Source organism: Schistocerca cancellata, chromosome 2 (assembly GCF_023864275.1).
Source record: "Schistocerca cancellata isolate TAMUIC-IGC-003103 chromosome 2, iqSchCanc2.1, whole genome shotgun sequence".
NCBI classification, from domain to species: domain Eukaryota; kingdom Metazoa; phylum Arthropoda; class Insecta; order Orthoptera; family Acrididae; genus Schistocerca; species Schistocerca cancellata.
The window spans coordinates 955123749-955140182 of record NC_064627.1 but is presented as its reverse complement, the minus strand read 5'-3'; the positions used below and the strand labels follow the sequence as shown (position 1 = coordinate 955140182).

The following is a 16434-nucleotide window of genomic DNA, read 5'->3' as shown; positions in this document are numbered from 1 at the left end:
TAAGTTTTATAATGCCCGATCGTATCAATTAGGTTAAAAAATGCAAGTAGGAAGTGTCTGAAGCATGTCAGAGCACTGCTAAGTGTATTTACGAGTCCCATGCTTCTGTCTGGTTCCATGGTGTAACGGTTAGCACTCTGGACTCTGAATCCAGCGATCCGAGTTCGAATCTCGGTGGAACCTTCTTTTAGTCTAAATTTTCTGTAATAAGCATTTCTCGCCGAAGAAGTAGCAGCGATAGGCTCAGGGATTTAGTTCCTACGTTTGTGTAAATAACGAGACGTCTATGAAACGGCTGAATATTGGTGCGACTATGTGACCTATATAGCACATTAAACGAGTAATGCCTGTAAGAGCAAGCAATTTTAAGATAATTCGAAGAATTATCATTATCCTACGGAGGCTAAGAATCCCATGATTATCAACTAGCTATTACAAGCTGAGCAAATGAATTTCCTTTAAAATAGGTTTAAAACATAGGGAGGTTCTGACCGAGTGGGCATGCTCTGGAGCCTCTTTGCTCGTGAGATTAGAAAAACAGTCCTCTGGGCCGGATTTGAACCAGCGACCTATGGATAACTGTGAATCCTCCACTACAGTCCACCGCTCTACCAACTGAGCTACCAGAGGCTCTGCTTACTTTCTTATTCGTACTGATTGCTTTAGCTCCGTCCCTGTCTTTCGTTTCCACACACAGCTACTCAGCGCGGCCATATAGACGCACAGAAATGCAGCCATCGGCTGCAACTGCAAACATTGCCCAGATTAAGTTTTATAATGCCCGATCGTATCAATTAGGTTAAAAAATGCAAGTAGGAAGTGTCTGAAGCATGTCAGAGCACTGCTAAGTGTATTTACGAGTCCCATGCTTCTGTCTGGTTCCATGGTGTAACGGTTAGCACTCTGGACTCTGAATCCAGCGATCCGAGATCGAATCTCGGTGGAACCTTCGTTTAGTCTAAATTTTCTGTAATAAGCATTTCTCGCCGAAGAAGTAGCAGCGATAGGCTCAGGGATTTAGTTCCTACGTTTGTGTAAATAACGAGACGTCTATGAAACGGCTGAATATTGGTGCGACTATGTGACCTATATAGCACATTAAACGAGTAATGCCTGTAAGAGCAAGCAATTTTAAGATAATTCGAAGAATTATCATTATCCTACGGAGGCTAAGAATCCCATGATTATCAACTAGCTATTACAAGCTGAGCAAATGAATTTCCTTTAAAATAGGTTTAAAACATAGGGAGGTTCTGACCGAGTGGGCATGCTCTGGAGCCTCTTTGCTCGTGAGATTAGAAAAACAGTCCTCTGGGCCGGATTTGAACCAGCGACCTATGGATAACTGTGAATCCTCCACTACAGTCCACCGCTCTACCAACTGAGCTACCAGAGGCTCTGCTTACTTTCTTATTCGTACTGATTGCTTTAGCTCCGTCCCTGTCTTTCGTTTCCACACACAGCTACTCAGCGCGGCCATATAGACGCACAGAAATGCAGCCATCGGCTGCAACTGCAAACATTGCCCAGATTAAGTTTTATAATGCCCGATCGTATCAATTAGGTTAAAAAATGCAAGTAGGAAGTGTCTGAAGCATGTCAGAGCACTGCTAAGTGTATTTACGAGTCCCATGCTTCTGTCTGGTTCCATGGTGTAACGGTTAGCACTCTGGACTCTGAATCCAGCGATCCGAGTTCGAATCTCGGTGGAACCTTCGTTTAGTCTAAATTTTCTGTAATAAGCATTTCTCGCCGAAGAAGTAGCAGCGATAGGCTCAGGGATTTAGTTCCTACGTTTGTGTAAATAACGAGACGTCTATGAAACGGCTGAATATTGGTGCGACTATGTGACCTATATAGCACATTAAACGAGTAATGCCTGTAAGAGCAAGCAATTTTAAGATAATTCGAAGAATTATCATTATCCTACGGAGGCTAAGAATCCCATGATTATCAACTAGCTATTACAAGCTGAGCAAATGAATTTCCTTTAAAATAGGTTTAAAACATAGGGAGGTTCTGACCGAGTGGGCATGCTCTGGAGCCTCTTTGCTCGTGAGATTAGAAAAACAGTCCTCTGGGCCGGATTTGAACCAGCGACCTATGGATAACTGTGAATCCTCCACTACAGTCCACCGCTCTACCAACTGAGCTACCAGAGGCTCTGCTTACTTTCTTATTCGTACTGATTGCTTTAGCTCCGTCCCTGTCTTTCGTTTCCACACACAGCTACTCAGCGCGGCCATATAGACGCACAGAAATGCAGCCATCGGCTGCAACTGCAAACATTGCCCAGATTAAGTTTTATAATGCCCGATCGTATCAATTAGGTTAAAAAATGCAAGTAGGAAGTGTCTGAAGCATGTCAGAGCACTGCTAAGTGTATTTACGAGTCCCATGCTTCTGTCTGGTTCCATGGTGTAACGGTTAGCACTCTGGACTCTGAATCCAGCGATCCGAGTTCGAATCTCGGTGGAACCTTCGTTTAGTCTAAATTTTCTGTAATAAGCATTTCTCGCCGAAGAAGTAGCAGCGATAGGCTCAGGGATTTAGTTCCTACGTTTGTGTAAATAACGAGACGTCTATGAAACGGCTGAATATTGGTGCGACTATGTGACCTATATAGCACATTAAACGAGTAATGCCTGTAAGAGCAAGCAATTTTAAGATAATTCGAAGAATTATCATTATCCTACGGAGGCTAAGAATCCCATGATTATCAACTAGCTATTACAAGCTGAGCAAATGAATTTCCTTTAAAATAGGTTTAAAACATAGGGAGGTTCTGACCGAGTGGGCATGCTCTGGAGCCTCTTTGCTCGTGAGATTAGAAAAACAGTCCTCTGGGCCGGATTTGAACCAGCGACCTATGGATAACTGTGAATCCTCCACTACAGTCCACCGCTCTACCAACTGAGCTACCAGAGGCTCTGCTTACTTTCTTATTCGTACTGATTGCTTTAGCTCCGTCCCTGTCTTTCGTTTCCACACACAGCTACTCAGCGCGGCCATATAGACGCACAGAAATGCAGCCATCGGCTGCAACTGCAAACATTGCCCAGATTAAGTTTTATAATGCCCGATCGTATCAATTAGGTTAAAAAATGCAAGTAGGAAGTGTCTGAAGCATGTCAGAGCACTGCTAAGTGTATTTACGAGTCCCATGCTTCTGTCTGGTTCCATGGTGTAACGGTTAGCACTCTGGACTCTGAATCCAGCGATCCGAGTTCGAATCTCGGTGGAACCTTCGTTTAGTCTAAATTTTCTGTAATAAGCATTTCTCGCCGAAGAAGTAGCAGCGATAGGCTCAGGGATTTAGTTCCTACGTTTGTGTAAATAACGAGAGGTCTATGAAACGGCTGAATATTGGTGCGACTATGTGACCTATATAGCACATTAAACGAGTAATGCCTGTAAGAGCAAGCAATTTTAAGATAATTCGAAGAATTATCATTATCCTACGGAGGCTAAGAATCCCATGATTATCAACTAGCTATTACAAGCTGAGCAAATGAATTTCCTTTAAAATAGGTTTAAAACATAGGGAGGTTCTGACCGAGTGGGCATGCTCTGGAGCCTCTTTGCTCGTGAGATTAGAAAAACAGTCCTCTGGGCCGGATTTGAACCAGCGACCTATGGATAACTGTGAATCCTCCACTACAGTCCACCGCTCTACCAACTGAGCTACCAGAGGCTCTGCTTACTTTCTTATTCGTACTGATTGCTTTAGCTCCGTCCCTGTCTTTCGTTTCCACACACAGCTACTCAGCGCGGCCATATAGACGCACAGAAATGCAGCCATCGGCTGCAACTGCAAACATTGCCCAGATTAAGTTTTATAATGCCCGATCGTATCAATTAGGTTAAAAAATGCAAGTAGGAAGTGTCTGAAGCATGTCAGAGCACTGCTAAGTGTATTTACGAGTCCCATGCTTCTGTCTGGTTCCATGGTGTAACGGTTAGCACTCTGGACTCTGAATCCAGCGATCCGAGTTCGAATCTCGGTGGAACCTTCGTTTAGTCTAAATTTTCTGTAATAAGCATTTCTCGCCGAAGAAGTAGCAGCGATAGGCTCAGGGATTTAGTTCCTACGTTTGTGTAAATAACGAGACGTCTATGAAACGGCTGAATATTGGTGCGACTATGTGACCTATATAGCACATTAAACGAGTAATGCCTGTAAGAGCAAGCAATTTTAAGATAATTCGAAGAATTATCATTATCCTACGGAGGCTAAGAATCCCATGATTATCAACTAGCTATTACAAGCTGAGCAAATGAATTTCCTTTAAAATAGGTTTAAAACATAGGGAGGTTCTGACCGAGTGGGCATGCTCTGGAGCCTCTTTGCTCGTGAGATTAGAAAAACAGTCCTCTGGGCCGGATTTGAACCAGCGACCTATGGATAACTGTGAATCCTCCACTACAGTCCACCGCTCTACCAACTGAGCTACCAGAGGCTCTGCTTACTTTCTTATTCGTACTGATTGCTTTAGCTCCGTCCCTGTCTTTCGTTTCCACACACAGCTACTCAGCGCGGCCATATAGACGCACAGAAATGCAGCCATCGGCTGCAACTGCAAACATTGCCCAGATTAAGTTTTATAATGCCCGATCGTATCAATTAGGTTAAAAAATGCAAGTAGGAAGTGTCTGAAGCATGTCAGAGCACTGCTAAGTGTATTTACGAGTCCCATGCTTCTGTCTGGTTCCATGGTGTAACGGTTAGCACTCTGGACTCTGAATCCAGCGATCCGAGTTCGAATCTCGGTGGAACCTTCGTTTAGTCTAAATTTTCTGTAATAAGCATTTCTCGCCGAAGAAGTAGCAGCGATAGGCTCAGGGATTTAGTTCCTACGTTTGTGTAAATAACGAGACGTCTATGAAACGGCTGAATATTGGTGCGACTATGTGACCTATATAGCACATTAAACGAGTAATGCCTGTAAGAGCAAGCAATTTTAAGATAATTCGAAGAATTATCATTATCCTACGGAGGCTAAGAATCCCATGATTATCAACTAGCTATTACAAGCTGAGCAAATGAATTTCCTTTAAAATAGGTTTAAAACATAGGGAGGTTCTGACCGAGTGGGCATGCTCTGGAGCCTCTTTGCTCGTGAGATTAGAAAAACAGTCCTCTGGGCCGGATTTGAACCAGCGACCTATGGATAACTGTGAATCCTCCACTACAGTCCACCGCTCTACCAACTGAGCTACCAGAGGCTCTGCTTACTTTCTTATTCGTACTGATTGCTTTAGCTCCGTCCCTGTCTTTCGTTTCCACACACAGCTACTCAGCGCGGCCATATAGATGCACAGAAATGCAGCCATCGGCTGCAACTGCAAACATTGCCCAGATTAAGTTTTATAATGCCCGATCGTATCAATTAGGTTAAAAAATGCAAGTAGGAAGTGTCTGAAGCATGTCAGAGCACTGCTAAGTGTATTTACGAGTCCCATGCTTCTGTCTGGTTCCATGGTGTAACGGTTAGCACTCTGGACTCTGAATCCAGCGATCCGAGTTCGAATCTCGGTGGAACCTTCGTTTAGTCTAAATTTTCTGTAATAAGCATTTCTCGCCGAAGAAGTAGCAGCGATAGGCTCAGGGATTTAGTTCCTACGTTTGTGTAAATAACGAGACGTCTATGAAACGGCTGAATATTGGTGCGACTATGTGACCTATATAGCACATTAAACGAGTAATGCCTGTAAGAGCAAGCAATTTTAAGATAATTCGAAGAATTATCATTATCCTACGGAGGCTAAGAATCCCATGATTATCAACTAGCTATTACAAGCTGAGCAAATGAATTTCCTTTAAAATAGGTTTAAAACATAGGGAGGTTCTGACCGAGTGGGCATGCTCTGGAGCCTCTTTGCTCGTGAGATTAGAAAAACAGTCCTCTGGGCCGGATTTGAACCAGCGACCTATGGATAACTGTGAATCCTCCACTACAGTCCACCGCTCTACCAACTGAGCTACCAGAGGCTCTGCTTACTTTCTTATTCGTACTGATTGCTTTAGCTCCGTCCCTGTCTTTCGTTTCCACACACAGCTACTCAGCGCGGCCATATAGACGCACAGAAATGCAGCCATCGGCTGCAACTGCAAACATTGCCCAGATTAAGTTTTATAATGCCCGATCGTATCAATTAGGTTAAAAAATGCAAGTAGGAAGTGTCTGAAGCATGTCAGAGCACTGCTAAGTGTATTTACGAGTCCCATGCTTCTGTCTGGTTCCATGGTGTAACGGTTAGCACTCTGGACTCTGAATCCAGCGATCCGAGTTCGAATCTCGGTGGAACCTTCGTTTAGTCTAAATTTTCTGTAATAAGCATTTCTCGCCGAAGAAGTAGCAGCGATAGGCTCAGGGATTTAGTTCCTACGTTTGTGTAAATAACGAGACGTCTATGAAACGGCTGAATATTGGTGCGACTATGTGACCTATATAGCACATTAAACGAGTAATGCCTGTAAGAGCAAGCAATTTTAAGATAATTCGAAGAATTATCATTATCCTACGGAGGCTAAGAATCCCATGATTATCAACTAGCTATTACAAGCTGAGCAAATGAATTTCCTTTAAAATAGGTTTAAAACATAGGGAGGTTCTGACCGAGTGGGCATGCTCTGGAGCCTCTTTGCTCGTGAGATTAGAAAAACAGTCCTCTGGGCCGGATTTGAACCAGCGACCTATGGATAACTGTGAATCCTCCACTACAGTCCACCGCTCTACCAACTGAGCTACCAGAGGCTCTGCTTACTTTCTTATTCGTACTGATTGCTTTAGCTCCGTCCCTGTCTTTCGTTTCCACACACAGCTACTCAGCGCGGCCATATAGACGCACAGAAATGCAGCCATCGGCTGCAACTGCAAACATTGCCCAGATTAAGTTTTATAATGCCCGATCGTATCAATTAGGTTAAAAAATGCAAGTAGGAAGTGTCTGAAGCATGTCAGAGCACTGCTAAGTGTATTTACGAGTCCCATGCTTCTGTCTGGTTCCATGGTGTAACGGTTAGCACTCTGGACTCTGAATCCAGCGATCCGAGTTCGAATCTCGGTGGAACCTTCGTTTAGTCTAAATTTTCTGTAATAAGCATTTCTCGCCGAAGAAGTAGCAGCGATAGGCTCAGGGATTTAGTTCCTACGTTTGTGTAAATAACGAGACGTCTATGAAACGGCTGAATATTGGTGCGACTATGTGACCTATATAGCACATTAAACGAGTAATGCCTGTAAGAGCAAGCAATTTTAAGATAATTCGAAGAATTATCATTATCCTACGGAGGCTAAGAATCCCATGATTATCAACTAGCTATTACAAGCTGAGCAAATGAATTTCCTTTAAAATAGGTTTAAAACATAGGGAGGTTCTGACCGAGTGGGCATGCTCTGGAGCCTCTTTGCTCGTGAGATTAGAAAAACAGTCCTCTGGGCCGGATTTGAACCAGCGACCTATGGATAACTGTGAATCCTCCACTACAGTCCACCGCTCTACCAACTGAGCTACCAGAGGCTCTGCTTACTTTCTTATTCGTACTGATTGCTTTAGCTCCGTCCCTGTCTTTCGTTTCCACACACAGCTACTCAGCGCGGCCATATAGACGCACAGAAATGCAGCCATCGGCTGCAACTGCAAACATTGCCCAGATTAAGTTTTATAATGCCCGATCGTATCAATTAGGTTAAAAAATGCAAGTAGGAAGTGTCTGAAGCATGTCAGAGCACTGCTAAGTGTATTTACGAGTCCCATGCTTCTGTCTGGTTCCATGGTGTAACGGTTAGCACTCTGGACTCTGAATCCAGCGATCCGAGTTCGAATCTCGGTGGAACCTTCGTTTAGTCTAAATTTTCTGTAATAAGCATTTCTCGCCGAAGAAGTAGCAGCGATAGGCTCAGGGATTTAGTTCCTACGTTTGTGTAAATAACGAGACGTCTATGAAACGGCTGAATATTGGTGCGACTATGTGACCTATATAGCACATTAAACGAGTAATGCCTGTAAGAGCAAGCAATTTTAAGATAATTCGAAGAATTATCATTATCCTACGGAGGCTAAGAATCCCATGATTATCAACTAGCTATTACAAGCTGAGCAAATGAATTTCCTTTAAAATAGGTTTAAAACATAGGGAGGTTCTGACCGAGTGGGCATGCTCTGGAGCCTCTTTGCTCGTGAGATTAGAAAAACAGTCCTCTGGGCCGGATTTGAACCAGCGACCTATGGATAACTGTGAATCCTCCACTACAGTCCACCGCTCTACCAACTGAGCTACCAGAGGCTCTGCTTACTTTCTTATTCGTACTGATTGCTTTAGCTCCGTCCCTGTCTTTCGTTTCCACACACAGCTACTCAGCGCGGCCATATAGACGCACAGAAATGCAGCCATCGGCTGCAACTGCAAACATTGCCCAGATTAAGTTTTATAATGCCCGATCGTATCAATTAGGTTAAAAAATGCAAGTAGGAAGTGTCTGAAGCATGTCAGAGCACTGCTAAGTGTATTTACGAGTCCCATGCTTCTGTCTGGTTCCATGGTGTAACGGTTAGCACTCTGGACTCTGAATCCAGCGATCCGAGTTCGAATCTCGGTGGAACCTTCGTTTAGTCTAAATTTTCTGTAATAAGCATTTCTCGCCGAAGAAGTAGCAGCGATAGGCTCAGGGATTTAGTTCCTACGTTTGTGTAAATAACGAGACGTCTATGAAACGGCTGAATATTGGTGCGACTATGTGACCTATATAGCACATTAAACGAGTAATGCCTGTAAGAGCAAGCAATTTTAAGATAATTCGAAGAATTATCATTATCCTACGGAGGCTAAGAATCCCATGATTATCAACTAGCTATTACAAGCTGAGCAAATGAATTTCCTTTAAAATAGGTTTAAAACATAGGGAGGTTCTGACCGAGTGGGCATGCTCTGGAGCCTCTTTGCTCGTGAGATTAGAAAAACAGTCCTCTGGGCCGGATTTGAACCAGCGACCTATGGATAACTGTGAATCCTCCACTACAGTCCACCGCTCTACCAACTGAGCTACCAGAGGCTCTGCTTACTTTCTTATTCGTACTGATTGCTTTAGCTCCGTCCCTGTCTTTCGTTTCCACACACAGCTACTCAGCGCGGCCATATAGACGCACAGAAATGCAGCCATCGGCTGCAACTGCAAACATTGCCCAGATTAAGTTTTATAATGCCCGATCGTATCAATTAGGTTAAAAAATGCAAGTAGGAAGTGTCTGAAGCATGTCAGAGCACTGCTAAGTGTATTTACGAGTCCCATGCTTCTGTCTGGTTCCATGGTGTAACGGTTAGCACTCTGGACTCTGAATCCAGCGATCCGAGTTCGAATCTCGGTGGAACCTTCGTTTAGTCTAAATTTTCTGTAATAAGCATTTCTCGCCGAAGAAGTAGCAGCGATAGGCTCAGGGATTTAGTTCCTACGTTTGTGTAAATAACGAGACGTCTATGAAACGGCTGAATATTGGTGCGACTATGTGACCTATATAGCACATTAAACGAGTAATGCCTGTAAGAGCAAGCAATTTTAAGATAATTCGAAGAATTATCATTATCCTACGGAGGCTAAGAATCCCATGATTATCAACTAGCTATTACAAGCTGAGCAAATGAATTTCCTTTAAAATAGGTTTAAAACATAGGGAGGTTCTGACCGAGTGGGCATGCTCTGGAGCCTCTTTGCTCGTGAGATTAGAAAAACAGTCCTCTGGGCCGGATTTGAACCAGCGACCTATGGATAACTGTGAATCCTCCACTACAGTCCACCGCTCTACCAACTGAGCTACCAGAGGCTCTGCTTACTTTCTTATTCGTACTGATTGCTTTAGCTCCGTCCCTGTCTTTCGTTTCCACACACAGCTACTCAGCGCGGCCATATAGACGCACAGAAATGCAGCCATCGGCTGCAACTGCAAACATTGCCCAGATTAAGTTTTATAATGCCCGATCGTATCAATTAGGTTAAAAAATGCAAGTAGGAAGTGTCTGAAGCATGTCAGAGCACTGCTAAGTGTATTTACGAGTCCCATGCTTCTGTCTGGTTCCATGGTGTAACGGTTAGCACTCTGGACTCTGAATCCAGCGATCCGAGTTCGAATCTCGGTGGAACCTTCGTTTAGTCTAAATTTTCTGTAATAAGCATTTCTCGCCGAAGAAGTAGCAGCGATAGGCTCAGGGATTTAGTTCCTACGTTTGTGTAAATAACGAGACGTCTATGAAACGGCTGAATATTGGTGCGACTATGTGACCTATATAGCACATTAAACGAGTAATGCCTGTAAGAGCAAGCAATTTTAAGATAATTCGAAGAATTATCATTATCCTACGGAGGCTAAGAATCCCATGATTATCAACTAGCTATTACAAGCTGAGCAAATGAATTTCCTTTAAAATAGGTTTAAAACATAGGGAGGTTCTGACCGAGTGGGCATGCTCTGGAGCCTCTTTGCTCGTGAGATTAGAAAAACAGTCCTCTGGGCCGGATTTGAACCAGCGACCTATGGATAACTGTGAATCCTCCACTACAGTCCACCGCTCTACCAACTGAGCTACCAGAGGCTCTGCTTACTTTCTTATTCGTACTGATTGCTTTAGCTCCGTCCCTGTCTTTCGTTTCCACACACAGCTACTCAGCGCGGCCATATAGACGCACAGAAATGCAGCCATCGGCTGCAACTGCAAACATTGCCCAGATTAAGTTTTATAATGCCCGATCGTATCAATTAGGTTAAAAAATGCAAGTAGGAAGTGTCTGAAGCATGTCAGAGCACTGCTAAGTGTATTTACGAGTCCCATGCTTCTGTCTGGTTCCATGGTGTAACGGTTAGCACTCTGGACTCTGAATCCAGCGATCCGAGTTCGAATCTCGGTGGAACCTTCGTTTAGTCTAAATTTTCTGTAATAAGCATTTCTCGCCGAAGAAGTAGCAGCGATAGGCTCAGGGATTTAGTTCCTACGTTTGTGTAAATAACGAGACGTCTATGAAACGGCTGAATATTGGTGCGACTATGTGACCTATATAGCACATTAAACGAGTAATGCCTGTAAGAGCAAGCAATTTTAAGATAATTCGAAGAATTATCATTATCCTACGGAGGCTAAGAATCCCATGATTATCAACTAGCTATTACAAGCTGAGCAAATGAATTTCCTTTAAATAGGTTTAAAACATAGGGAGGTTCTGACCGAGTGGGCATGCTCTGGAGCCTCTTTGCTCGTGAGATTAGAAAAACAGTCCTCTGGGCCGGATTTGAACCAGCGACCTATGGATAACTGTCAATCCTCCACTACAGTCCACCGCTCTACCAACTGAGCTACCAGAGGCTCTGCTTACTTTCTTATTCGTACTGATTGCTTTAGCTCCGTCCCTGTCTTTCGTTTCCACACACAGCTACTCAGCGCGGCCATATAGACGCACAGAAATGCAGCCATCGGCTGCAACTGCAAACATTGCCCAGATTAAGTTTTATAATGCCCGATCGTATCAATTAGGTTAAAAAATGCAAGTAGGAAGTGTCTGAAGCATGTCAGAGCACTGCTAAGTGTATTTACGAGTCCCATGCTTCTGTCTGGTTCCATGGTGTAACGGTTAGCACTCTGGACTCTGAATCCAGCGATCCGAGTTCGAATCTCGGTGGAACCTTCGTTTAGTCTAAATTTTCTGTAATAAGCATTTCTCGCCGAAGAAGTAGCAGCGATAGGCTCAGGGATTTAGTTCCTACGTTTGTGTAAATAACGAGACGTCTATGAAACGGCTGAATATTGGTGCGACTATGTGACCTATATAGCACATTAAACGAGTAATGCCTGTAAGAGCAAGCAATTTTAAGATAATTCGAAGAATTATCATTATCCTACGGAGGCTAAGAATCCCATGATTATCAACTAGCTATTACAAGCTGAGCAAATGAATTTCCTTTAAAATAGGTTTAAAACATAGGGAGGTTCTGACCGAGTGGGCATGCTCTGGAGCCTCTTTGCTCGTGAGATTAGAAAAACAGTCCTCTGGGCCGGATTTGAACCAGCGACCTATGGATAACTGTGAATCCTCCACTACAGTCCACCGCTCTACCAACTGAGCTACCAGAGGCTCTGCTTACTTTCTTATTCGTACTGATTGCTTTAGCTCCGTCCCTGTCTTTCGTTTCCACACACAGCTACTCAGCGCGGCCATATAGACGCACAGAAATGCAGCCATCGGCTGCAACTGCAAACATTGCCCAGATTAAGTTTTATAATGCCCGATCGTATCAATTAGGTTAAAAAATGCAAGTAGGAAGTGTCTGAAGCATGTCAGAGCACTGCTAAGTGTATTTACGAGTCCCATGCTTCTGTCTGGTTCCATGGTGTAACGGTTAGCACTCTGGACTCTGAATCCAGCGATCCGAGTTCGAATCTCGGTGGAACCTTCGTTTAGTCTAAATTTTCTGTAATAAGCATTTCTCGCCGAAGAAGTAGCAGCGATAGGCTCAGGGATTTAGTTCCTACGTTTGTGTAAATAACGAGACGTCTATGAAACGGCTGAATATTGTGCGACTATGTGACCTATATAGCACATTAAACGAGTAATGCCTGTAAGAGCAAGCAATTTTAAGATAATTCGAAGAATTATCATTATCCTACGGAGGCTAAGAATCCATGATTATCAACTAGCTATTACAAGCTGAGCAAATGAATTTCCTTTAAAATAGGTTTAAAACATAGGGAGGTTCTGACCGAGTGGGCATGCTCTGGAGCCTCTTTGCTCGTGAGATTAGAAAAACAGTCCTCTGGGCCGGATTTGAACCAGCGACCTATGGATAACTGTGAATCCTCCACTACAGTCCACCGCTCTACCAACTGAGCTACCAGAGGCTCTGCTTACTTTCTTATTCGTACTGATTGCTTTAGCTCCGTCCCTGTCTTTCGTTTCCACACACAGCTACTCAGCGCGGCCATATAGACGCACAGAAATGCAGCCATCGGCTGCAACTGCAAACATTGCCCAGATTAAGTTTTATAATGCCCGATCGTATCAATTAGGTTAAAAAATGCAAGTAGGAAGTGTCTGAAGCATGTCAGAGCACTGCTAAGTGTATTTACGAGTCCCATGCTTCTGTCTGGTTCCATGGTGTAACGGTTAGCACTCTGGACTCTGAATCCAGCGATCCGAGTTCGAATCTCGTTGGAACCTTCGTTTAGTCTAAATTTTCTGTAATAAGCATTTCTCGCCGAAGAAGTAGCAGCGATAGGCTCAGGGATTTAGTTCCTACGTTTGTGTAAATAACGAGACGTCTATGAAACGGCTGAATATTGGTGCGACTATGTGACCTATATAGCACATTAAACGAGTAATGCCTGTAAGAGCAAGCAATTTTAAGATAATTCGAAGAATTATCATTATCCTACGGAGGCTAAGAATCCCATGATTATCAACTAGCTATTACAAGCTGAGCAAATGAATTTCCTTTAAAATAGGTTTAAAACATAGGGAGGTTCTGACCGAGTGGGCATGCTCTGGAGCCTCTTTGCTCGTGAGATTAGAAAAACAGTCCTCTGGGCCGGATTTGAACCAGCGACCTATGGATAACTGTGAATCCTCCACTACAGTCCACCGCTCTACCAACTGAGCTACCAGAGGCTCTGCTTACTTTCTTATTCGTACTGATTGCTTTAGCTCCGTCCCTGTCTTTCGTTTCCACACACAGCTACTCAGCGCGGCCATATAGACGCACAGAAATGCAGCCATCGGCTGCAACTGCAAACATTGCCCAGATTAAGTTTTATAATGCCCGATCGTATCAATTAGGTTAAAAAATGCAAGTAGGAAGTGTCTGAAGCATGTCAGAGCACTGCTAAGTGTATTTACGAGTCCCATGCTTCTGTCTGGTTCCATGGTGTAACGGTTAGCACTCTGGACTCTGAATCCAGCGATCCGAGTTCGAATCTCGGTGGAACCTTCGTTTAGTCTAAATTTTCTGTAATAAGCATTTCTCGCCGAAGAAGTAGCAGCGATAGGCTCAGGGATTTAGTTCCTCCTACGTTTGTGTAAATAACGAGACGTCTATGAAACGGCTGAATATTGGTGCGACTATGTGACCTATATAGCACATTAAACGAGTAATGCCTGTAAGAGCAAGCAATTTTAAGATAATTCGAAGAATTATCATTATCCTACGGAGGCTAAGAATCCCATGATTATCAACTAGCTATTACAAGCTGAGCAAATGAATTTCCTTTAAAATAGGTTTAAAACATAGGGAGGTTCTGACCGAGTGGGCGTGCTCTGGAGCCTCTTTGCTCGTGAGATTAGAAAAACAGTCCTCTGGGCCGGATTTGAACCAGCGACCTATGGATAACTGTGAATCCTCCACTACAGTCCACCGCTCTACCAACTGAGCTACCAGAGGCTCTGCTTACTTTCTTATTCGTACTGATTGCTTTAGCTCCGTCCCTGTCTTTCGTTTCCACACACAGCTACTCAGCGCGGCCATATAGACGCACAGAAATGCAGCCATCGGCTGCAACTGCAAACATTGCCCAGATTAAGTTTTATAATGCCCGATCGTATCAATTAGGTTAAAAATGCAAGTAGGAAGTGTCTGAAGCATGTCAGAGCACTGCTAAGTGTATTTACGAGTCCCATGCTTCTGTCTGGTTCCATGGTGTAACGGTTAGCACTCTGGACTCTGAATCCAGCGATCCGAGTTCGAATCTCGGTGGAACCTTCGTTTAGTCTAAATTTTCTGTAATAAGCATTTCTCGCCGAAGAAGTAGCAGCGATAGGCTCAGGGATTTAGTTCCTACGTTTGTGTAAATAACGAGACGTCTATGAAACGGCTGAATATTGGTGCGACTATGTGACCTATATAGCACATTAAACGAGTAATGCCTGTAAGAGCAAGCAATTTTAAGATAATTCGAAGAATTATCATTATCCTACGGAGGCTAAGAATCCCATGATTATCAACTAGCTATTACAAGCTGAGCAAATGAATTTCCTTTAAAATAGGTTTAAAACATAGGGAGGTTCTGACCGAGTGGGCGTGCTCTGGAGCCTCTTTGCTCGTGAGATTAGAAAAACAGTCCTCTGGGCCGGATTTGAACCAGCGACCTATGGATAACTGTGAATCCTCCACTACGGTCCACCGCTCTACCAACTGAGCTACCAGAGGCTCTGCTTACTTTCTTATTCGTACTGATTGCTTTAGCTCCGTCCCTGTCTTTCGTTTCCACACACAGCTACTCAGCGCGGCCATATAGACGCACAGAAATGCAGCCATCGGCTGCAACTGCAAACATTGCCCAGATTAAGTTTTATAATGCCCGATCGTATCAATTAGGTTAAAAAATGCAAGTAGGAAGTGTCTGAAGCATGTCAGAGCACTGCTAAGTGTATTTACGAGTCCCATGCTTCTGTCTGGTTCCATGGTGTAACGGTTAGCACTCTGGACTCTGAATCCAGCGATCCGAGTTCGAATCTCGGTGGAACCTTCGTTTAGTCTAAATTTTCTGTAATAAGCATTTCTCGCCGAAGAAGTAGCAGCGATAGGCTCAGGGATTTAGTTCCTACGTTTGTGTAAATAACGAGACGTCTATGAAACGGCTGAATATTGGTGCGACTATGTGACCTATATAGCACATTAAACGAGTAATGCCTGTAAGAGCAAGCAATTTTAAGATAATTCGAAGAATTATCATTATCCTACGGAGGCTAAGAATCCCATGATTATCAACTAGCTATTACAAGCTGAGCAAATGAATTTCCTTTAAAATAGGTTTAAAACATAGGGAGGTTCTGACCGAGTGGGCATGCTCTGGAGCCTCTTTGCTCGTGAGATTAGAAAAACAGTCCTCTGGGCCGGATTTGAACCAGCGACCTATGGATAACTGTGAATCCTCCACTACGGTCCACCGCTCTACCAACTGAGCTACCAGAGGCTCTGCTTACTTTCTTATTCGTACTGATTGCTTTAGCTCCGTCCCTGTCTTTCGTTTCCACACACAGCTACTCAGCGCGGCCATATAGACGCACAGAAATGCAGCCATCGGCTGCAACTGCAAACATTGCCCAGATTAAGTTTTATAATGCCCGATCGTATCAATTAGGTTAAAAAATGCAAGTAGGAAGTGTCTGAAGCATGTCAGAGCACTGCTAAGTGTATTTACGAGTCCCATGCTTCTGTCTGGTTCCATGGTGTAACGGTTAGCACTCTGGACTCTGAATCCAGCGATCCGAGTTCGAATCTCGGTGGAACCTTCGTTTAGTCTAAATTTTCTGTAATAAGCATTTCTCGCCGAAGAAGTAGCAGCGATAGGCTCAGGGATTTAGTTCCTACGTTTGTGTAAATAACGAGACGTCTATGAAACGGCTGAATATTGGTGCGACTATGTGACCTATATAGCACATTAAACGAGTAATGCCT

The 16434-nt window shown here is 43.7% G+C and overlaps 43 non-coding genes across 43 annotated transcripts; 22 read left to right on the top strand and 21 right to left on the bottom strand.

The window, feature by feature from the left end:
- The first annotated feature begins 111 nt into the window (after nucleotides 1–111).
- On the top strand, nucleotides 112–183 carry Trnaq-cug (transfer RNA glutamine (anticodon CUG)). Its single transcript has one exon. It is a non-coding gene; the product is annotated as a tRNA-Gln (tRNA).
- Nucleotides 184–541: 358 nt separating this feature from the next.
- On the bottom strand, nucleotides 542–630 carry Trnay-gua (transfer RNA tyrosine (anticodon GUA)). Its single transcript is given in 2 exon segments — nucleotides 542–577; nucleotides 594–630. It is a non-coding gene; the product is annotated as a tRNA-Tyr (tRNA).
- A 247-nt stretch (nucleotides 631–877) lies between these two features.
- Trnaq-cug (transfer RNA glutamine (anticodon CUG)) lies at nucleotides 878–949 on the top strand. Its single transcript has one exon. It is a non-coding gene; the product is annotated as a tRNA-Gln (tRNA).
- A 358-nt stretch (nucleotides 950–1307) lies between these two features.
- On the bottom strand, nucleotides 1308–1396 carry Trnay-gua (transfer RNA tyrosine (anticodon GUA)). The gene is given in 2 exon segments: nucleotides 1308–1343; nucleotides 1360–1396. It is a non-coding gene; the product is annotated as a tRNA-Tyr (tRNA).
- Nucleotides 1397–1643: 247 nt separating this feature from the next.
- Nucleotides 1644–1715, top strand: Trnaq-cug (transfer RNA glutamine (anticodon CUG)). Its single transcript has one exon. It is a non-coding gene; the product is annotated as a tRNA-Gln (tRNA).
- Nucleotides 1716–2073: 358 nt separating this feature from the next.
- On the bottom strand, nucleotides 2074–2162 carry Trnay-gua (transfer RNA tyrosine (anticodon GUA)). Its single transcript is given in 2 exon segments — nucleotides 2074–2109; nucleotides 2126–2162. It is a non-coding gene; the product is annotated as a tRNA-Tyr (tRNA).
- Nucleotides 2163–2409: 247 nt separating this feature from the next.
- Nucleotides 2410–2481, top strand: Trnaq-cug (transfer RNA glutamine (anticodon CUG)). Its single transcript has one exon. It is a non-coding gene; the product is annotated as a tRNA-Gln (tRNA).
- Nucleotides 2482–2839: 358 nt separating this feature from the next.
- Nucleotides 2840–2928, bottom strand: Trnay-gua (transfer RNA tyrosine (anticodon GUA)). The gene is given in 2 exon segments: nucleotides 2840–2875; nucleotides 2892–2928. It is a non-coding gene; the product is annotated as a tRNA-Tyr (tRNA).
- A 247-nt stretch (nucleotides 2929–3175) lies between these two features.
- Trnaq-cug (transfer RNA glutamine (anticodon CUG)) lies at nucleotides 3176–3247 on the top strand. Its single transcript has one exon. It is a non-coding gene; the product is annotated as a tRNA-Gln (tRNA).
- A 358-nt stretch (nucleotides 3248–3605) lies between these two features.
- On the bottom strand, nucleotides 3606–3694 carry Trnay-gua (transfer RNA tyrosine (anticodon GUA)). The gene is given in 2 exon segments: nucleotides 3606–3641; nucleotides 3658–3694. It is a non-coding gene; the product is annotated as a tRNA-Tyr (tRNA).
- A 247-nt stretch (nucleotides 3695–3941) lies between these two features.
- On the top strand, nucleotides 3942–4013 carry Trnaq-cug (transfer RNA glutamine (anticodon CUG)). The gene has a single exon. It is a non-coding gene; the product is annotated as a tRNA-Gln (tRNA).
- Nucleotides 4014–4371: 358 nt separating this feature from the next.
- On the bottom strand, nucleotides 4372–4460 carry Trnay-gua (transfer RNA tyrosine (anticodon GUA)). The gene is given in 2 exon segments: nucleotides 4372–4407; nucleotides 4424–4460. It is a non-coding gene; the product is annotated as a tRNA-Tyr (tRNA).
- Nucleotides 4461–4707: 247 nt separating this feature from the next.
- Trnaq-cug (transfer RNA glutamine (anticodon CUG)) lies at nucleotides 4708–4779 on the top strand. The gene has a single exon. It is a non-coding gene; the product is annotated as a tRNA-Gln (tRNA).
- A 358-nt stretch (nucleotides 4780–5137) lies between these two features.
- Trnay-gua (transfer RNA tyrosine (anticodon GUA)) lies at nucleotides 5138–5226 on the bottom strand. Its single transcript is given in 2 exon segments — nucleotides 5138–5173; nucleotides 5190–5226. It is a non-coding gene; the product is annotated as a tRNA-Tyr (tRNA).
- A 247-nt stretch (nucleotides 5227–5473) lies between these two features.
- Nucleotides 5474–5545, top strand: Trnaq-cug (transfer RNA glutamine (anticodon CUG)). The gene has a single exon. It is a non-coding gene; the product is annotated as a tRNA-Gln (tRNA).
- Nucleotides 5546–5903: 358 nt separating this feature from the next.
- On the bottom strand, nucleotides 5904–5992 carry Trnay-gua (transfer RNA tyrosine (anticodon GUA)). The gene is given in 2 exon segments: nucleotides 5904–5939; nucleotides 5956–5992. It is a non-coding gene; the product is annotated as a tRNA-Tyr (tRNA).
- A 247-nt stretch (nucleotides 5993–6239) lies between these two features.
- Nucleotides 6240–6311, top strand: Trnaq-cug (transfer RNA glutamine (anticodon CUG)). Its single transcript has one exon. It is a non-coding gene; the product is annotated as a tRNA-Gln (tRNA).
- Nucleotides 6312–6669: 358 nt separating this feature from the next.
- Trnay-gua (transfer RNA tyrosine (anticodon GUA)) lies at nucleotides 6670–6758 on the bottom strand. Its single transcript is given in 2 exon segments — nucleotides 6670–6705; nucleotides 6722–6758. It is a non-coding gene; the product is annotated as a tRNA-Tyr (tRNA).
- A 247-nt stretch (nucleotides 6759–7005) lies between these two features.
- Nucleotides 7006–7077, top strand: Trnaq-cug (transfer RNA glutamine (anticodon CUG)). Its single transcript has one exon. It is a non-coding gene; the product is annotated as a tRNA-Gln (tRNA).
- A 358-nt stretch (nucleotides 7078–7435) lies between these two features.
- Nucleotides 7436–7524, bottom strand: Trnay-gua (transfer RNA tyrosine (anticodon GUA)). The gene is given in 2 exon segments: nucleotides 7436–7471; nucleotides 7488–7524. It is a non-coding gene; the product is annotated as a tRNA-Tyr (tRNA).
- A 247-nt stretch (nucleotides 7525–7771) lies between these two features.
- Nucleotides 7772–7843, top strand: Trnaq-cug (transfer RNA glutamine (anticodon CUG)). The gene has a single exon. It is a non-coding gene; the product is annotated as a tRNA-Gln (tRNA).
- Nucleotides 7844–8201: 358 nt separating this feature from the next.
- On the bottom strand, nucleotides 8202–8290 carry Trnay-gua (transfer RNA tyrosine (anticodon GUA)). The gene is given in 2 exon segments: nucleotides 8202–8237; nucleotides 8254–8290. It is a non-coding gene; the product is annotated as a tRNA-Tyr (tRNA).
- Nucleotides 8291–8537: 247 nt separating this feature from the next.
- Trnaq-cug (transfer RNA glutamine (anticodon CUG)) lies at nucleotides 8538–8609 on the top strand. Its single transcript has one exon. It is a non-coding gene; the product is annotated as a tRNA-Gln (tRNA).
- Nucleotides 8610–8967: 358 nt separating this feature from the next.
- Nucleotides 8968–9056, bottom strand: Trnay-gua (transfer RNA tyrosine (anticodon GUA)). The gene is given in 2 exon segments: nucleotides 8968–9003; nucleotides 9020–9056. It is a non-coding gene; the product is annotated as a tRNA-Tyr (tRNA).
- A 247-nt stretch (nucleotides 9057–9303) lies between these two features.
- On the top strand, nucleotides 9304–9375 carry Trnaq-cug (transfer RNA glutamine (anticodon CUG)). The gene has a single exon. It is a non-coding gene; the product is annotated as a tRNA-Gln (tRNA).
- Nucleotides 9376–9733: 358 nt separating this feature from the next.
- Trnay-gua (transfer RNA tyrosine (anticodon GUA)) lies at nucleotides 9734–9822 on the bottom strand. The gene is given in 2 exon segments: nucleotides 9734–9769; nucleotides 9786–9822. It is a non-coding gene; the product is annotated as a tRNA-Tyr (tRNA).
- Nucleotides 9823–10069: 247 nt separating this feature from the next.
- On the top strand, nucleotides 10070–10141 carry Trnaq-cug (transfer RNA glutamine (anticodon CUG)). Its single transcript has one exon. It is a non-coding gene; the product is annotated as a tRNA-Gln (tRNA).
- A 358-nt stretch (nucleotides 10142–10499) lies between these two features.
- Trnay-gua (transfer RNA tyrosine (anticodon GUA)) lies at nucleotides 10500–10588 on the bottom strand. Its single transcript is given in 2 exon segments — nucleotides 10500–10535; nucleotides 10552–10588. It is a non-coding gene; the product is annotated as a tRNA-Tyr (tRNA).
- Nucleotides 10589–10835: 247 nt separating this feature from the next.
- On the top strand, nucleotides 10836–10907 carry Trnaq-cug (transfer RNA glutamine (anticodon CUG)). The gene has a single exon. It is a non-coding gene; the product is annotated as a tRNA-Gln (tRNA).
- A 357-nt stretch (nucleotides 10908–11264) lies between these two features.
- On the bottom strand, nucleotides 11265–11353 carry Trnay-gua (transfer RNA tyrosine (anticodon GUA)). Its single transcript is given in 2 exon segments — nucleotides 11265–11300; nucleotides 11317–11353. It is a non-coding gene; the product is annotated as a tRNA-Tyr (tRNA).
- Nucleotides 11354–11600: 247 nt separating this feature from the next.
- Nucleotides 11601–11672, top strand: Trnaq-cug (transfer RNA glutamine (anticodon CUG)). Its single transcript has one exon. It is a non-coding gene; the product is annotated as a tRNA-Gln (tRNA).
- Nucleotides 11673–12030: 358 nt separating this feature from the next.
- Trnay-gua (transfer RNA tyrosine (anticodon GUA)) lies at nucleotides 12031–12119 on the bottom strand. The gene is given in 2 exon segments: nucleotides 12031–12066; nucleotides 12083–12119. It is a non-coding gene; the product is annotated as a tRNA-Tyr (tRNA).
- A 247-nt stretch (nucleotides 12120–12366) lies between these two features.
- Nucleotides 12367–12438, top strand: Trnaq-cug (transfer RNA glutamine (anticodon CUG)). Its single transcript has one exon. It is a non-coding gene; the product is annotated as a tRNA-Gln (tRNA).
- Nucleotides 12439–12794: 356 nt separating this feature from the next.
- On the bottom strand, nucleotides 12795–12883 carry Trnay-gua (transfer RNA tyrosine (anticodon GUA)). Its single transcript is given in 2 exon segments — nucleotides 12795–12830; nucleotides 12847–12883. It is a non-coding gene; the product is annotated as a tRNA-Tyr (tRNA).
- A 247-nt stretch (nucleotides 12884–13130) lies between these two features.
- Nucleotides 13131–13202, top strand: Trnaq-cug (transfer RNA glutamine (anticodon CUG)). The gene has a single exon. It is a non-coding gene; the product is annotated as a tRNA-Gln (tRNA).
- A 358-nt stretch (nucleotides 13203–13560) lies between these two features.
- On the bottom strand, nucleotides 13561–13649 carry Trnay-gua (transfer RNA tyrosine (anticodon GUA)). The gene is given in 2 exon segments: nucleotides 13561–13596; nucleotides 13613–13649. It is a non-coding gene; the product is annotated as a tRNA-Tyr (tRNA).
- A 247-nt stretch (nucleotides 13650–13896) lies between these two features.
- On the top strand, nucleotides 13897–13968 carry Trnaq-cug (transfer RNA glutamine (anticodon CUG)). The gene has a single exon. It is a non-coding gene; the product is annotated as a tRNA-Gln (tRNA).
- Nucleotides 13969–14329: 361 nt separating this feature from the next.
- Nucleotides 14330–14418, bottom strand: Trnay-gua (transfer RNA tyrosine (anticodon GUA)). The gene is given in 2 exon segments: nucleotides 14330–14365; nucleotides 14382–14418. It is a non-coding gene; the product is annotated as a tRNA-Tyr (tRNA).
- Nucleotides 14419–14664: 246 nt separating this feature from the next.
- Trnaq-cug (transfer RNA glutamine (anticodon CUG)) lies at nucleotides 14665–14736 on the top strand. Its single transcript has one exon. It is a non-coding gene; the product is annotated as a tRNA-Gln (tRNA).
- Nucleotides 14737–15094: 358 nt separating this feature from the next.
- Nucleotides 15095–15183, bottom strand: Trnay-gua (transfer RNA tyrosine (anticodon GUA)). The gene is given in 2 exon segments: nucleotides 15095–15130; nucleotides 15147–15183. It is a non-coding gene; the product is annotated as a tRNA-Tyr (tRNA).
- Nucleotides 15184–15430: 247 nt separating this feature from the next.
- Trnaq-cug (transfer RNA glutamine (anticodon CUG)) lies at nucleotides 15431–15502 on the top strand. The gene has a single exon. It is a non-coding gene; the product is annotated as a tRNA-Gln (tRNA).
- A 358-nt stretch (nucleotides 15503–15860) lies between these two features.
- Trnay-gua (transfer RNA tyrosine (anticodon GUA)) lies at nucleotides 15861–15949 on the bottom strand. Its single transcript is given in 2 exon segments — nucleotides 15861–15896; nucleotides 15913–15949. It is a non-coding gene; the product is annotated as a tRNA-Tyr (tRNA).
- A 247-nt stretch (nucleotides 15950–16196) lies between these two features.
- Trnaq-cug (transfer RNA glutamine (anticodon CUG)) lies at nucleotides 16197–16268 on the top strand. The gene has a single exon. It is a non-coding gene; the product is annotated as a tRNA-Gln (tRNA).
- The last annotated feature ends 166 nt before the right edge of the window (nucleotides 16269–16434 follow it).